This window comes from Myodes glareolus, chromosome 4, assembly GCF_982192425.1.
Source record: "Myodes glareolus chromosome 4, mMyoGla1.1, whole genome shotgun sequence".
NCBI classification, from domain to species: domain Eukaryota; kingdom Metazoa; phylum Chordata; class Mammalia; order Rodentia; family Cricetidae; genus Myodes; species Myodes glareolus.
This window is the reverse complement of record NC_142029.1, coordinates 57,765,031-57,780,307: the sequence shown is the minus strand read 5'-3', so window position 1 is coordinate 57,780,307 and position 15,277 is coordinate 57,765,031. Positions and strand designations below refer to the sequence as shown.

Sequence of the window (15,277 nt, the reverse complement as noted above, 5' to 3'; positions counted from 1 at the left end):
TCTTAAGTATACAACAGAAAAGCCAGTAGAAACTAAGTATTTAAAGAAAAAAAAAGATTATTTGGTCAACCAAGGCTACACAGAAAAACCCTGACTTGAAAAAAAGTGTTTATTTGCCTGTGTCTGCATATGTGGATCCAAACTCTGGTCCTCCTCCTCTCACAGCAAGCGCTTTCAGCCAGAGTCCTCTCTCCAGTCCAGACATTAAGATTCCTTAGAGTCATCTGTCCTTCATTTACTCGAGATACCAGGTCATGTGTATAAGCAAGCGAGAAAATGTGTGTGTACATACAGACATTAAATAAGTAATTAGATGTCATAAAGAAAATGTGCTAGCAGTATCAACTAGTTTGTAAATGATCTAACCATAATTGGATGAGTTTCCAACATGATGTTTACCATCAGCAAGTTGACTGATGAGGATTCAAATCATCGGGATACCAGATTTGTTCCAAGAACTGGAGGCTTTCTGGTCCCCAAGTTAAAGAGACTCTGAAAATCACAACAGCCTCTGCATTTAGGGGTTTATTTTACAGTTTGAGAGTAGAGGTGCAGAGGAAGCTGTCAGCTAAGGCGAAGGCTGCAGTGGCTGTTGGGGAGGCTGAGGATTGCCTATGCGCTCTCTTTGGCTAGTGTGGCATCTTGTTCCAATCTCCTGGGTCCTACTGCAGATAGCTTATTCTCCGTGGTAAAGGTATTTCTTCAGATATTTAGTGAACTGGTATATCACCAAGGTAGTAGGCCAGATGTATTTGTTTATTGCATTTATTTTGGAGTGTGTGTGTGTGTTAGTGAGACTGGAGCAGCATGGGCCTCTACACACTCTCTGCCACTGTGGTCAATCCCTACCCCAATTTTTTACACTAATATTTAATTTAGTTTTGGTGGTGGTGTTTGAGCTCAGGGCCATGCCTGTCCCCCCACCAGCCCTATTTTATTACTACTTTTTAACGAAATTTTCAAATACGCATGAGTTTCACAGACTGCAGATACTCCTATTAGTCACCAGTGGCTGGCTTCTCCCTACCTCCTCAGCACTGCCCCTCCCGCCCTTTAAGAACAGTGGTGTGATTGTCTCCATGCCGAGGTGGATGCTTTTTTGGTCAGAGCACTGGAGCTGTGGGTGTTTGGAGTTGAGTTGCCTTTGGGATCAGCTTTCCTTGTTGCCGTAGGGCAGAACTTTGAAGGTCTGCTCTACTGTGTCCACCAGGTCTGAATGTATTCTTTATTCTTCCTCTGACATTGCTATCAATTTATCATGAGTTTTCTTTCATACATTTCTATTGGTTGTGGGAAAATCTACTTCATCAACATACACTTTTAACATTAGAACACGTGAGTATTTTCCTGTATTAATTTCTTCATGGAACATTTAAGAGGATGAGGGTTCATGCTGTGTGAGACACTGAGCATGCAAAGCTGATGAAGGTTCAAGAAAGGCGTGCGCACACATGCGTGCGCGCGCACGTGCGCGCGCACACACACACACACACACACCTTAATCCCAGTACTCAGGAGGCAGAGGTAGGTGTGTCACCTAAGTTTGAGGCAAACCTGGTGTATATAATTAGTTCCAGGGCTACATAGTAAGACCCTACCTTAAAAACATTTTAGGGGCTGGAGGGATGGTTCAGAGGTTAAGAGCACTGGTTTCTCTTCCAAGGACCTGGATTTGATTCCCAGCACCCACATGGCAGCTCACTGCTGCCTGTAACGCCAGGTCTGGGGGAAATCCCACACCCTCTTCTGATCTCAGCATACCAGACATGTATGTGGTGTGGAGACATACATGCAGGCAAAACATTCATGCACATAAATAAATAAAAATAAAAAGTGTAGCCAGGTATGGTGGAGTCTACCTATAACTCCAGCACTTGCTTGGTAGAGGCTGAAGAGTCAGGAGTTACCTCACCATCAACTACATAATCTGTTGTAAAAAACACACATTTTGTTGTTTATGTAACCCTGGTTGGCTTGTAACTCGCTGTGTGTAGTAGATAGGTTGGCCTCAGACTCAGGTCTAAGTGCCTCAGCCTTCTGAGTTCTGGGATTAAAAGTGTGCTAAAAATAATTTTAATAGGGCAGGGAATACAATCCAATAGTAGAGTTCTTGATTGCCATGTTCAAGGCCTGGGTGGGACCGCAAGAAAAAGAATTTTAGTAACGTTTTTCGTTTTTAAAAGCAGGCTCTCAGTGTAACCTTGGCAGTCTGAAACAGTTTTGTAGAGCCGCTGGCCTTAGGCTTTCTGTGGTCCTCCACCTCTCGAGTGGGAGGACAGCAGGCTTTCAGCACATGAATAACAGATAAAGTAAACCTTAAAGTTAGTTGTAATTAAAATTCAGTAGATATCAGTTGCTAGAATCTAATAATAAGCCAGCTTCTTGAGACCTAAATTTATCTCTTTAAATTTTGAACTAGGGCTTCCTGCATCTTCCGGGCTGGCCTTGAACACACCACACGCCTGCCTCTGCCTTCTGGCCTCCACTGTGATTGCAATTGCTGCTGCCACACCTGGCTTCTTGCTGTTTTGATTAATGACTCTCTTTTTACTGACTGTAGAGCAGGCTTTTTGTACTTTTCCCTTTGGGACTTTTCACCCGAGACACTTTTTGTTGACCTCCTAGTACATAGGCATATGAAATAGTTATACAAACCAAAGGTCTATTGATAATGATGTTTATTTTAAAATAATTCTTTAGTATGCAGTAACTTTTTTACATATTAAAGATGAAAACAACATTTTACAACAGGTGGATATACTTGTTTATATTTTATCTTTGGCTTTTATGAGACAGGATTTCTCTGGGTGGCCTGGCTGTCCTGGAACTCGTTCTGTAGACCAGAGAGTGTGGCCTCGAACTCAGAGATTCACCTGCCTCTGCCTCCCAAGTGCTGGGATTAAAAGTGTGTGCCGCCACCCCACCACCTTGCATGCTTGTTTGTTTGTTTGTTTGTTTTTCGAGACAGGGTTTCTCTGTAGCCTTGGAGCCTGTCCTGGAACCAGCTCTTGTAGACCAGGCTGGCCTCAAACTCACAGAGATCCACCTACCTCTGCCTCCTGAGTTCTGGGATTAAAGGCATGTGCCACCACCGCCCAGTTAAAACAGAGAATTTTTTTAAAAAATATTTATTTATTATGTATACAGTGTTCTGTCTGCATGCATGCCTGCAGGCCAGAAGAGTGCACCAGATTTCATTACAGGTGGTGGTGAGCAACCATGTGGTTGCTGGGAATTGAACTCAGGACCTCTGGAAGAGCAGTCAGTGCTCAGGCGCTTATTTATTTTTAATGGCGGAAGTAAGTATGTATAAGGTCACTTCAGAAATTGTTGAAAATCATATTCTAATCCTAAGCCAAAATATATGTAGTCATTTCTTGTGAAACTCAAGTCAGCAACTCAAAAAACAAATAAAAAAATAAACGTTTTTGTTTTCTTCTCTTTTTCTTGACAGCTTTTTACGTGTGTACAATGTATTCTGGTGATAGTGACCCAAATATAACTTTTGTTTGGTTTTTTGGTTTGGTTTTTTAGAAAGGGTTTCTCTGTATAGCCCCAGCTGTCTTGAAACTCTCTATGTAGATCAGACTGGCTTCAAACTCACAGAGATCCACCTGCCTCTGCCTCCCAGTGCTGGGATTAAAGGCATACGCTACCAATGCCTGGTGACAGAATAGAAGATTTTAGCACTATCTAAAGACACAGTAGTTTGGTACTTAGCATGCTGAGGAGTAACAGTAGAAAATAACCAAAAGTGTTGGTTCCATAATTAAATCAGTACGTTTGTAAGAACAGAGAGCCCTGTATGTACAGTGGAAGCGTTGTCATTCATAACGTGCAGTAGTCTCAGATAGGCGTCGAGCTGTTTCAGGCAGCATGATGACAGCGGGGGCCTTGCACAGCGTTCTTGCTTTGTTCAGAAACAAGGTTGCAGCAGTCTCCTGATGCAATGCAGTGCAAGCTGCAGAAACACCTAAGATTCATTAGTTCATTTCCAATTAGTATTTGGCTGTTGCATGTTCACAGACCTTTTACTATTGCCAATTTTTCTGTGATCTCCAGAAAAAAACCTACGTGTAGTCATTACCCCAAGTTTAAAACACTGGGTTCTAGGGACGGGAGAGATTGCTCATCAGTCAAAAGCACTGGCTAGCCTTCCAGAGAACCCTGGTTCAGTTTCCAGCACCCACATTGCAGCTCACACCTGTCCTTAACTCCAGTTCCAGTGCTCCTAACACCCTCACACAGACATACATGCAGACAGAACACCAATGCACATCGTAAAAATAAATTGTTTATAGAAAAGAGAAATTGGGTTCTAGAGAATTTTGTTAAAATCTTATCCCCAGCTTCCTGTGTTTGAAAATGTGTAACTTTTAGCTCATTATAGTAAGCAGGCTACACCCTACATGATAAATTGAACAAGAGTAAGTGGGCTCAGGGACCATTTGTGTGTGTCTCATGGGTGTGGACCTTGGCATGTTCATTCAGGTGTATATGCATAGGGAGTTCAAAGTCATATAGGCTACATGGGACACTGCTTTTAAAAGCTGAAAAGGGTCTGGGGACTGGCTGTTCTTCCAGAGGTCCTCAGTTCAATTCCCAGCAACCACATGGTGTCTTATAAACATCTGTAATGAGATCTGGTGCCTTCTTTTGGCTTGCAGGGATACATGCAGTCAGAATACTGTATACATAATAAAGAAATAAATCTTTAAAAAAAAGCCAAAAAATAAGAAGAGTGTGTTTGTGTGAAGAACATGAAATTAAGACTGTTAGTGCCTGCCTGGAAGCCTAGTCACTTGGGAGGTTGAGGCAGGAAGATTGTAGTTTCAAGATCTACTTGAGGTAGAACGAGTTCAAATTCAGTCTTGGAAATGTCTGTTTAAGACAGACATATTTACTGTCTTAAGAAATGTAAACAGGACTGGAGAGGCAGCCTGTTTGTAATGGGTAGGGATTTTCCTAGTGAGGTGCTGTGGTCAGCTTCCAGTCTGAGGGGAGTGGGGAATGGAAAGACAAATGTGATTCGTTGGGGTTTTTTTTTTTTTGGCATAAGCATCTGATGCAACTTTGACTGGCTCCAAATTTACTATGTAACTGAGGATGACTTTGAAATTGTAGTTCTCCTGTCTCCACCTTCTAAGTGCAGTGGCACATGCATTCCACCATGTTGTGCAGATAATGCTGTTCACTTAATAGAGTCAGTGTCTCTATTTGTTTACTTATTTATTGGACAGGGTCTCTCTATGTAGACCAGGCTAGCCTCAAACTCAGAGATACTCCAGATACTGAGATTAAAAACATACGCCACCATGCCCTGAATTAATGTCTTGACTGTGGCTGACATCATGTGTGTAATTTGGGCTCCTTACTTAAGGAGGAACTGTGCTTAATTTAATACTAAGCCATCCTCTGTCTTGTAAATTTATTTTTTGAACGAGTAACTCTGCATCATTCATCGATTCATTCATTTTTTTGCTCTGAGTTTTTTTTTTTTTCCTTTGAGACAAGGCTTCTTTGTGTAGCTTTGGTTGTCTAAGAACTAACTCTGTAGGCCAGGCTAGCATTGAACTCACAGAGATCTGCCTGCCTCTGTCTCCCAAGTGCCAGGATTACAGGCATGCACCACCACCGCCTGCATTCATTCATTTTTGAGACTGGATCTCAACTCTGTAGTTTTGACTGTCCTCAAACTCACAGAGATCCATGTTCCCCTGCCTCCTGGGTTCTGGAATTGAAGGTGTGAGCCACTGTGGCTAGCTTAATTTATTTGAAATTTTTTAAAAATATATTTTTAATTACATTTACACCAGTATGTAGGTGTGTGTACGTGAATGCGCATGCCTGTAGAGACCAGGGTTGTTTGATTTCCCCAGAACTGGAGTTCGAGGAGCTTTGTAAGTTGCCTGATCAACATCAGGTGCTGGTACTCAAACTTGGGTCCTCTGAAAGATCAATACTAAAAGTTTCTTTCCCCAGAACTAAGTATTCTTACATTTAGAATTAGCTAGCTGGGCTGTGGTGATCACGACTTCGTTGACAGTGTCCAGAGAATCCTAGTCAGCAGCCAGTTGAATGGATCCTGCCTTCCTCCATTAGACTGGACCCAGGGTGTTGACCTTGGTGATGTCAGTTAACACAGCTTTCACATCCTGTTTGATCTGGTGCTTGTTAGCCTTGGACATCTGCTGTGAGCTAAGTGTCATTGTTGTCTTCTCTCTCAATGGTCAGGGGACACCTCGTGGTAGCATTGCGGTTAAGCTGGTTTTTCCTGTGGGAAGATTTTCCAAAGCCTCGGAAACTATAGTAGTAATTGGCCACCAGAATACTGACATACCAGGTGGACTCTGCTCAGCTTGTGTTCTTATCCTCTAAGCTTTGCTTGGATTTAGACATATTTCCTTGTAGAACTATCTTAGGGTACGAGTTTTCAATTTGTTGTTGTTCTTTCTTTTCTTTTCTTTTTTTTTTTTTTTGAGATGGGGCCTGGCTGGCCTAGGGGGTCCTACATTTCTTTTTTGTTCTACATTCTATAAATTACTTAGTTAGACTTGATCCTAAATCTATAAACCTAAATATATAAGGAAAGGTATCGGATTTTTAAACTGGTCCAGCACTGAGAACACTGGGTCCTCAACATGAAAGTTTTTCAACCTTATTAGATCTTCAGCCTGTTTATTAAATGTGTGTGGCTGTTAGCTGTCAAATGCTGCATACTTGCAGTAAACATTATCTGTTTTAATACTTGGCTTTCAACCTTTTATTTTTCAGTTTATCTTCTAATCTGGAAAAGTTTTCATGAATATTTCACTTTAAACACAAGTAATGTCACACGTTCCTAAAACACCGAAATGGGGGCTGTTATTTTGAGGTAAGTGTCCAGTTTTGTAGATTTTATTTCTTAGTCTCTTACAAAATTGAATATAGAAAAAAAGTTTGAATATTGTTTAGCTTCTATTTTTTTTTCTATTTCTTGAGACAGAGTTTATATGGGGGACAGTCCTACGCATCTTTTTAAAGTAAACTAAGGGCCTATTGAGGGCTGCTTAATACAGGGGAGGTTTTTGTTTATTTGCTTTTGTTGTTTGTTTGAAACTGTAGTCCAAGATGGCCTGAAATTGACCGTATAGCACAGGCTAGCCTGGAGCTTGAGCTCCTTCAGGCTGAAGTTCTGGGATCACAGTAGAAAGACACTATTACTATATAAAGGTGTTTTTATTATTGTTTTATTATTTATTATTGTTATTTTAAATAAAGACTTATCAGGTGAGCTGGGCGGTGGTGACACATGCCTTTAATATCAGCCCTTGGGAGGCAGAGGCAGGCAGATCTCTGTGAGTTTGAGGCCAGCCTGGTCTACAAGAGCTAATTCCAGGACATCTAGGGCTATACAGAGAAACCCTGTCTCGAAAAACAAACAAACAAAAATAAAAACATTTATCACGTGGTGGAGTTACGAGAGCACAAGGCCATTCCTAGCATGGATAACAAAAGCAAGCATAAAACCAGGCTGCTGTTATCAACCTATGAGTCTGAACAGTTAATTTTTTGTGTGTATGAGTGCTTTGTCTAATATATGTGTGTGCAATGCTTTCAGAGGCCAGAAGAAGATAACTCCTCTGCAACTGGAGTTATCTGTTTTGAGCCACCATGTGGGTGGTGGGAATCAGACTTGGATCCTCTGGAAGAGTAACAGATGCTCTTAACTTCTGAGCCAGAAAATTTCTCTAGCCCCCCAAGTTTGAGCATTTCAGAAGAAGCTGGATAATTTTTACTGACTTATTGCCCTTTTTGGATGTATGCCAGTACTGGAGATTGAACCTTGGGTGGGCCAATGCTCTACCACACAGCTTTGTCTTCACCAGTTGCTCTATTTTGTGGGTGTTTGCATGCATGTTTGCCCTGTCAGCACTTGTATGCTTGACTGCAGTGACAGACAGTGGTGAACTGCTGTGTAGGTGCTGGCATTTAAGCCTGGGTCCTTTGGTAGAGTAAGTAGCTGGTGCTCTTAATCACTGAGCTATCTTTCTAGCCCCATTTATTTGGGTTGGTTGGTTGTTTGATTGATTTTTTTTGAGGCAGAGTCTCACTATCACTAGCTCTGACAGGCCTAAAACTAGTTCTAGACTGGCTTCAAACTCAAAGAAATCTACCTGTCTCTGCCTCCTAAGTGCTGGGATTAAAATCATGCATTGTTAATGACCAGCTGGCAGGTTTTTGAAGTAATCAAATTAGGGAAATTTTGAAGAATGATCAGGGTGAGTCAGGAAGAAGAATAAAACACATGATGTGTAAGTGGAGAGGGGAATACCGGGAGTGGAAGGGAACAGGCAGCTGCAGGGTGGAAACAGAGGGTAGGCAGGGTGCATGTCAGGGCACCAGTCCAAACTTAATACCTATGCATGAATATCCATAGGAAACTTGTTACTTTATATGCTAATTTAAAAGAATGGTCAATGTGGAGATATTTATTTGAAATATGGGCTCACTCTGTAGCCCAGGCTGGCCTTAATTCAGGACTGTTTTCCTGCTTCAACTTCCAGAGTGCTGCGATTAGAGGCATGCCCCACCATGTCTGTGAACAGTGTTAATGTTATGTTCTAGGTGCTACAGCCTTAACCCAGCCTCTCACACATGCTAAGCGTGTGCTCTGTCACTAAGTACACATCCAGCTGTGAATATAGCTATTATGCTTTTCCTTGGAAAATGACACATTTAAAAATTTTTTTGTGTGTGTGGTTTTGATTTTGTTTATCGGGACAGTGTCTTGTGTAGCATAGTGTGGTCTCTAATTCTTTTCTGTATCTAAGGCTGTCTTTAAACTCCTGACCTTTCTGCCTCTACCTCCCCAATGCTGGGGTTGGAGGCATTCACCATCATGTTTTTGGTTTTTTGAGACAGGGTCTTATTTATTTAGTCCATGCGGGCTTTAAAGCCATTATGTTGCTGAAGATAACGTTGAACTCCTGAACCTCCTGTCTCCCTGTTCTAAGTGCTGTGATTATAGGCAGGTGCCACCGAGCCTGGTGCTGATCTGTTTTCATTTGAAAGTTTTTTATATTTATAAACACTGAGTGAGCAGAGTGGTCCAGTTTTAGCCTGCCAGTGTTTGGAGGAGCTGGTGTCCTACCTCTAGTTCTGTTTCATTGTTCAAGGGTCCTTTTCACTAATAGCACTGGGTGTTTATACAGTTGGAAATGATGTTCATAAAGATATAATTGAGTGTCTACAGTTCTGGTTCTTTGATAATGCAGTGGCAATGTGCATTTTGATTTAATCAGAATATAACTGGTCAGATTGTCATGTAGTCTTCCTTAGACAGTAAGGACACTATGAAAGCTGTGACTGTCTACATAGCATGACCTTTCAAAACTGTTTTTTTACATTGCCAGAATCTCATTTAGCCTTTTGACAGCCACACGATAGAGGAAGTAGTAGCTAAAGGGCAGAATAAATGTCTGCCTTGTTCTCCGTCCAGTTTTCCAGGGTGTTGAATTGTCCGTGCTATTTCATGCTTACAGCTTTATGTGAAAGCTTAGGTTAAGGCAGTCTTAAATTATTATTACTATTTATTGTTGTTGTTGTTGTGTGTGTGTGTGTGAGAGAGAGACAGAGAGAAAAGAGAGAGATGGTGTATGTTTCAAAGCTCTCATGTATTTGGAGGATATCTTTGTCTAGTTGGTCCCCTCCATTCACCTTTATGTGGATTTCAGACATCAGACTCTGGCTGTCTTTCCCTGCTGCTGAAAACACTTCGACCTGTTAAGTTATCTCACTAGTCCAGGTTTGTCTGTTGTAGATTATCTTTTAGGGTTTTTTTGTGTTTTTTTAAATTAATTAATTAATTAATTAGTTAATTTTTTGAGACAGAGTTTTTCTGTAGCCTTGGCTGTTCTGGAACTCGCTCCGAAGACCAGTCTGGCCTTAAACTCAGATTCATCTGCCTCTGCCTCCTGAGTGCTGGGTTTAAAGGTGTGTGCAATCATTGCCTGACAGTTTATTTTCTATGTGTGAATATTTTGCCACCATGTGGGTATGTCTTTGCACCACACATGTGCCTGGTATCTATAGAGGGCATAAAGGAGTGTGGAAGTCTCTGAATCTGGAGTTGTGGATAGTTGTCAGCTGCCGTGTAGGTGCTGGTGATCCATCCCAGGTCCTCTGTAAGAACAAGTGCTCGTAACTGTTGAGCCATCTGTCCCAAAGGGTTTCATTTTATTTTTTATATACTATGTGTGTGTGTCTGACTGTGTGACTATATGAACGCACATGTATGGGTGCCTGTAAGCCTGTGTGTACACATTCCAGCTAGAAGACTTTGGGTCTACAGCTGTCATCCTGTTCCTTTGAAGCACAGTTTCTTTCTGAACCTGGGGCTCCCATTTTCACAACTAGGCTCGAAACCATCAAACCTGGGCAGCCGTCGTCTCCATTCTCTTCAGAGCTGAGGTGCTGATGTGTGGTTATGCCTGGCTCGCTCCATGCTGGAGTACGAGCTCCAGTCCTCACGCTTATGCAGGAGCGCTCTCATGTAAGGAGCCGTCTCTGCAGTCCTGGAAGTTTACTGCTTTAATGCATAGCATATAGGATACATATAGGATATATGCTTTTTTTTTGTTTTTGTTTTTGAGACAGAGTTTCTCTGTGTAGTCCCGGGTGTCCTAGATCTCGAACTCACAGATATCCCCCTGTCTCTTCTGGGATTAAAGGCGTGTGTCACCATTGCCCAGCAGGATATATTCTAAGTGAAATTTTACAAAATGCATAGTACAGATTGAGTTTCCAGTTCTGAAATGCTTCATAATCCAGACTTCGTGTGTATGGGGTATTAGGAATTGAGCTCAGAGCCTTATCGGAGCTCAGGGACCATTATAATGGTGTTATAAACATCAATTATAAAAGTACAAAGCCTTGCTACAGTCTATAATGTGTATTCTGTCTTAAACTTTTGAGAAAAAGACAAAGTTATAACAAGCAGTTGGACAGGTGCATGATAGGAACAACTTAGAGGTGGGAACCGTGCGGGATGAGTCCAGTTACAGGGACCAGAGCAGTGTGGAGTTTGACTTTGTTAACACCAGTACTAACACCATAGGCTGAGAGGACCAGAGAAAGAGTTCCCATCACACAACTCTTCATGCCAAGCCTTGCGTTTGCTGTCACTGTGAAAATTTGCTTGCATAAAAAACACTCAGTGAGGCTGGGAAAGTTGCTCCCTGATTAAAGTACTTGCCATGCAAATGTAGAGACCCTGCCTCTCCAAACCGAGGAACCGCTGGCTGGACCACTCAGCCTGCCTGTAATTCCAGCACTGGGGAGGTGGAGGTGGGGTCCTCTGTGAGCTGGGCTTAGCTGGAGAGACTGCCCCAGTGAGTATGATGGAGAGCAATGGAGGAAGGCTCTTAATTAGCCATCCACATACACACTTTCATATATAAACACACATGCACATCACACACAAGAAGAAAAGAGACATGCCTGTGAAGACTTAAATTCACAGAGAACCGTGAAAATAAGACCTGTGAGTGATAACCCTAGGCAATAGTAGTGCTTTCCTTTGCTCCTTCCTTTTGCAAAAGACATTTCACTGAACTACGTTTCATTTTCTTAGTTTGTTTTTCTATCTTTATGATCGTGATCTGTCTTTGCATCTCTAATAATATTTACCATTTTTTTGAGACCTCCCTGTATAGCTCCCCCGATTTGGCTGGCCTCAAACTCACAGAGACCCACCTACTTCTGCCTTCTGAGTGTTTGGACTAAAAATACGAGTCACCATTCCCAGTGGTTCTGATTTTGCTTGTTTTGAGACAGGGTCCTACTTTGTAACCAGGCTGGTTAGGAACTTATGTTGTAGCCTGGAACCAGCAGTGACTTTCCTGCTTCAGCCACCGAAGTGGGCCACCATGTCTATCTCTAATGATATTCCAAATGTTTTATGTAGTTAAGTAAATTGAATCTTATGGTATATGTTCTTTTACTACCCCTCCCTCCTTTTTAAAATTGAGACAGTGTCTCACATTATTCCAAACTGGTGGGAAACTGAGTAGCAGTTCTTCTGCCTCAGCCCCAGAGTACTGTGGATACAACAGATGTGAGTTCATGCCTGGCGCCTTTTGTTTCTGTTAACTGTGTTTGTGAGGGTCATCAATGGTGTGTATAGTTATATTTAATTATTTTTCATATTGTAAAACATTCAGTGCAATTTCTGTTTGAGTTGAGTCTTCTTTTGGTTATTTTGAAAAATTTTTGTGGATTTTTTTTTTTTTTTTGGTTTTTTGAGACAGGGTTTTTCTGTAGCTTTGGAACCTGTCCTGGAACTTGCTCTGTAGACCAGGCTGGCCTCAAACTCACAGAGATCGCCTGTTTCTGCCTCCAGAGTGCTGATATTAAAGGTGTGCACCACCACTGCCTGGCTGAAAATTTTTAGTTTTAATGTTCACATGCCTCTAATATTTTTAGGTAAGAGTATCACAGAATAAAGACCAGTGGAGTTTTTGGTGTTCTGCTTAGAGAAGAATGAGTTTGTTCACCTGCTAACAGTGATCTATGGATAGCAGTGGGTTTTGTTTCTGTGTTTGGTTTTTAGTTTGACACAGTGACACCATAGCTCTCGCTCACTCAGATCCACCTGCCTCTCCTGCCATGCTGGGCTTGAAGGTGTGAGCCCCACTGTCCTGATGGTGATCTTGATCTTCATCTCTTAGTAAAGAATTGCATTAAGCACTTTTATCTGTATGCTTTTGGGTGACTTGGGCTTTAGTAAATTTCTAGTTGTTTTGCTTTAAGTTGGGTTCATATTCCTTTGATAGTCCTTTTCACACTGTAGCTCATCAGCTATATAAGTTGTGTGCTTTGACTCATGTCCTGTTAAGCTTGGGTTTTGGATGAGCTATATCCCCTACTCCTAAAACACGCTTCGTCTAATCATTTTGGTCTTGCCTCTTAAGTATTTTTCATTGTATCTCCTCTTGTTCATCTTCATCATGAAGAACACCTCAGGTACTCAGCCTCCTCTTCACTCTGTGCCAGTCCTCTGGCTCCCCGAGCCCCAGACTTAATGGTCTTGCATTTCTTAAAATACTTAGGTCTTCTGATGTCCTGTCTCTCTCTGCCTAATTTCCTGTCTGCCGTAAGTCAGATTCATATTCACTGTGCCTCTGCAGCTGTTTTGGAAACTGTGGTTCTCAGAGGTACTAAAGGAGGAGAACTGCTGTGTTCATTTCCATGGGGTGGGGGTGCTCTGAAATACAGTGCCAAGTAATGACCGGAGGAAAGCGGTGAGTGTGGGGTAGAAGCGAAGGCTTCGCTGGAGTCATGGTGGAAGTCTCTCCACTGTTACTGATAATTCTGTTTCCTGTGTGGACGGAGAAGGGAAACACTTGATATTGGACTACCCATGACTAATGATTCTGAGTTTTAATCCTAGTCTTGCCACCACGTGTCTGTGACTAAATTAGTGAAGGTCATTGTAACAGACTGAACATTAATAATGGCCAAACATAGCAGACTCTGTGTTTTTGCTCAAGAAGCAGTTGCTTCCACCCTGTGGCTGTCGTTTGTTATCTGTGGGTGTTGTAAGGAGAATGCGGTGATGCAGGCAGTAGTCAGCCTGCAGATTCCTGACCTGAGGAACCTCATTCGTTTCCATTCTGCATACGGTGGAGAGAACTTCATACTCAGCCGCTTGTAACTTCACAGGAAGCTGGAATCTTTGCCTTCCCTGGTGTCCCACCACAATTCCAAGTCTGTCATGGAGACATGGATGTAGTTATCTTATTCCCTAGGTCCTAGTTTTAAATGTTTGTGTCCATACTTTTTCAATCCCAGCATTCAGGGAGATGGAGGCAGATGGATCTCTCTCTCTCTTTTTATTGATTTTTATTGAGCTCTACATTTTTCTCTGCTCCCCTCCCTGCCTCTGCCCTCCAGTTCAACCCCCTCCCAAGGTCCCCATGCTCCCAATTTACTCAGGAGATTTTTTTTCTACTTCCCATATAGATTAGATCTACATATGTCTCACTTAGGGTCCTCATTGTCGTCTGGGTTCTCTGGGATTTTGATTTCTAGGCTGGTTTTCTTTGCTTTGTGTTTAAAAACCACTGATGAGTTAGTACATGTGATGATTGTCTTTCTGGGTCTGGGTTACCTCACTCCTTACTCAAAATGATGTTTTCTAGCTCTATCCATTTGCCTGAAAAATTCAAGATGTTATTTTTTTCTGCTGTGTAGTATTCCATTGTGTAAATGTACCATATTTTCCTTATCCATTCTCTGTTCAAGGAGCATTTAGGTTGTTTCCAGGTTCTGGCTATGACAAACAATGGTGCTATGAACATAATTGAGCACATGTCCTTGTGACACAATTAAGCATTCTTTGGATAAAAACCCAAAAGTGGTATTACTGGGTCTTGAGGAAGGTTCTTTCCTAATTTTCTGAGAAATCATCACACTGACATCCAAAGTACCCGCTTGCATTCCCACCAACAATGCAGAAGTATTCCCTTTACCCCACAAGCTCTCCAGCATAAGTTGTCATCAGTGTTTTTGATCTTGGCCATTCTTACAGGTGTAAGATGGAATCTCAGAGTTGTTTTGATTTGCATTTCTCTGATGACTAAGGATATTGAACATTTCCTTAAGTGTCTTTCAGCCATTTTAGATTCCTCTGTTGAGAGTTCTTTGTTTAGGTCTGTACTCCATTTTTTTATTGAATTATTTGTTCTTTTGATGACCAATTTCTTGAGTTCTTTGTGTATTTTGGAGATCAGACCTCTGTCTGATGTGGGGTTAGTGAAGATCTATCTTTTCCCATTCTATAGGCTGTCGTTTTGTCTTGTTGACCGTGTCCTTTGCTTTACAGAAGCTTTTCAGTTTCAGAAGGTCCCATTTATTAGTTGTTTCTCTCAGTGTCTGTGCTACTGGGGTTTTATTTAGGAAGTGATCTCTTGTGCCAATGCGTTCAAGTGTACTTCCCACTTTCTCTTCTATGAGGTTCAGTGTGGCTGGCTTTATGTTGAGGTCTTTGATCCATTTGGACTTGAGTTTTGTGCATGGTGATAGATATGAATCTATTTTCATTCTTCTACATGTTGATATCCAGTTTTGCCAGCACCATTTATTAAATATGCTTTCTTTTTTCCATTTGATTTTTTTACTTCTTTGTCAAAAATCAGGTGTTCGAAGGTATGTGGGCAGATGGATCTCTTGAGGCTAGCCTGGTCTTCAAAGTGGGTTCTAGGATAGTCAGGGCTGTTACACAGAGAAACTGTCT

The 15,277-nt window shown here is 41.7% G+C and overlaps 1 protein-coding gene across 3 annotated transcripts in view; it reads left to right on the top strand.

The window, feature by feature from the left end:
• Positions 1-15,277, top strand: part of Pik3cb (phosphatidylinositol-4,5-bisphosphate 3-kinase catalytic subunit beta) — a 107,780-nt gene that overhangs the window by 13,141 nt on the left and 79,362 nt on the right. For all 3 annotated transcript variants that reach the window (XR_015001849.2, XM_085689599.2, XM_085689601.2), the window contains exon 2: positions 6,775-6,874. The gene's annotated coding sequence lies outside the window, so the exon portion shown is untranslated. The remainder of the gene's footprint in view (positions 1-6,774; positions 6,875-15,277) is intronic.